General features: G+C 51.1%; 2 non-coding genes across 2 annotated transcripts in view; both read right to left on the minus strand.

Annotated features, from left to right (window-relative positions):
* LOC123735185 (U2 spliceosomal RNA) overlaps positions 1-5 on the minus strand; it is a 190-nt gene extending 185 nt beyond the window's left edge. Inside the window, exon 1 of the small nuclear RNA XR_006765306.1 lies at positions 1-5. This exon is cut by the window's left edge and continues 185 nt beyond it. This is a non-coding gene — a small nuclear RNA (U2 spliceosomal RNA).
* A 335-nt stretch (positions 6-340) lies between these two features.
* Positions 341-457, minus strand: LOC123735192 (U5 spliceosomal RNA). The gene has a single exon (XR_006765310.1). It is a non-coding gene; the product is annotated as a U5 spliceosomal RNA (small nuclear RNA).
* Between the last annotated feature and the right edge of the window lie 2043 nt (positions 458-2500).

A 2500-nucleotide genomic window follows, 5' to 3' on the forward strand; every position in this document is an offset into this window, starting at 1 on the left:
GCGATAACCCACAAATTGACCCCGCACCCGCCGGGACCCCGGGGCCTCGCAGACCCCATCGGTTTGGCAAAAGTTGGCTCCTCCTCACCCAACGCTCCTGGTGACAGGCGGGTGTGTTTTTTTTAAAAGTCGTAACGCGCCGTTAGGTCACTAGCTCTTTAATCCTAGTGCGATATTTGTTAATGCCCGCAAATACACCAGCCACCGCCGGGCTTGAAACTCAATTGCCCGAGCGACTACTTTGAGTGGAAAAAATAGCCGGTGGTCAGCCGGTTCAAGTCAAACGCCGAGCAAAAAGTTAGGCGCCATCTCTGTCAATTTCTCTTGAAACAAGATACCGGGCTCTGCCAGAAGCAAAGCCCTTCCAAAAATACGCTGAACTCGTAAGTGTTCCTCTCCACGGAAGTCTTTAGTAAAAGGAGAAAGGCTTGTGCGTAATGAAGAGAAACCAGAGTGTATGGAAGTCAGGAGGTGGGGCCCGAGACACACACGGTGCACTCTAGGGGGTCCCCGCGGTGGTCCCCGAACCCACTCCTCCAATTGAGGGTGGGTAAAAAGTCACAGACAGACAGACAGACAGACAGACAGACAGAAGACAGACAGACAGACAGACAGAAGACAGACAGAAATCCTGGAAGGATGGATGGGGGGCCAAAACACACACACACACAATCTGGTGAAGGATTGTATTTTGGGGGGCCTCAAAAAACACACACACACACACACACACACACACACACACACACACACACACACACACACACACACACACACACACACACAATCCGTGAAGTGATTGTATTTTTGGGGGCCCAAAAACACACACACACACACACACACACACACACACACACACACACACACACACACACACACAAAAAAAATTGATTTTTGGGGGAAAAAATCGGGAAGTGATTGTATTTTTGGGGGCCCAAAACACACACACACACACACACACACACACACACACACACACACACACACACACACACACACACACAAATAATCCTGGTGAAGTGATTGTATTTTTGGGGGCCCAAAACACACACACACACACACACACACACACACTCCTGGCCAATGATTTTTTTTTTTTGTTTTTTTTTTTGGCAAAATGGCGGGAAAAGGGGACCCCTATGAAGGGGTTCGGACTTGTTTCAGCTTGGATGATTCTTCTATTCCTTTCTCTTCTGCTAGCTGTTTCACATAGATTTGGTGTATTTCTTTTCCTTGACAATGGGAGAAAAGTGTTGCACCATTCCCGGAGGTACTGCAATACTGGTCGATGCGGGGAGGGACTGAGCAAGCCCCATTCCGACTCCCCGTTCGAAAAATCATTAATATGTAGTCCCGATGGGGGAGATAGAAAAACGATAAGAACAGATTTTTTTTTTATAAAATATATTTATTATCAAAACCAAAAAATTATAAATATAATTCAATCACAAATCAATTAAATATTTAAAAACTATTCAATAATAACAAACCCAAAAACCAAAAGTCAGGGGAGCCCCCCTTCCCACTACAAACAAAACCTAACCAAAAATCAAAAAAACTCACCCACGACCAGATCTCCACTCCTGACGCTCCGGCGCCATCCCCCCGGAAAGAACAGCCCGACACACACACCCCTGCTACCCCCACTCAGGTCACCACCCGGCCCCTCCGGACTCCGGCGGGACCCACGAGCCCAAACAGGGACTTAAGCTCCAAGGGCCATGCCCGGAAGGTCCAGCTCAGACAGGGGTGTAAAGGAGGAAGGAAGAGGGAACCCAAGAGGGCCCAGCAACCCCCCTCCCCCGATTGCCCTTTAACCGTCCTCCTGAGCGCCCCCGGTCTTTGTATGGTGGAGTAAAAGGCAAAAAGTTTTCATAGCCACCCAGTGATTTACCCCTTAGTCCCCCACTCCTTCACTCCTTCTCCTCTGGTCCCGCCACAACTACCTTCTCTGTCTCCTCCCCTTGTCTTTTCTTTCTCCACCACCTTCTTCCCTGTCTCCTTCCTTCTGTCTCTTTTTCTCCACCACCTCCTCCCCGTCTCCTTCCTTCTGTCTCTTTCTCCTCCACCACCCTTCCCCCCCTTTCTGTTTTTCTCCTCCACCACCTTTTCCCTGTCTCCTTCCTTCTATCTCTTTCTCTCCACCGCTCTTCCCAGTCTCCCCCCTCTCTGTGCCTTCTCCGCTTCCCTCCCTCCACACCTCCCCCCTTCACTCTCCGTCCCCCTTCCTCCTCCGCTCTTTCAGCCTTCTGCCCTTCCGCTTCCACTATGCTGTTGTCTTCTTTTTTTTTCTCCTCCCGCCCCGTTGTCCTCCTCTTCCACCCGGGTGTCCGCCCCCTCTGTTCCAGTACTCAGTTCCTGGTCCCTCCTTTACCCCCATCCCCGGCTCGTTCCCCCAGCTGCAGACGGAGACCCGTGACGGGGGCATTCACGCCACAGGTGCGTAAGCATGCCACACCGTGACATGCCTTGGCGCGCCACAGTCCCCCGCCTCGTGTCCGCA

The sequence above is a fragment of the Salmo salar genome, unplaced genomic scaffold (genome assembly GCF_905237065.1).
Source record: "Salmo salar unplaced genomic scaffold, Ssal_v3.1, whole genome shotgun sequence".
Taxonomy (NCBI): Eukaryota; Metazoa; Chordata; class Actinopteri; order Salmoniformes; family Salmonidae; genus Salmo; species Salmo salar.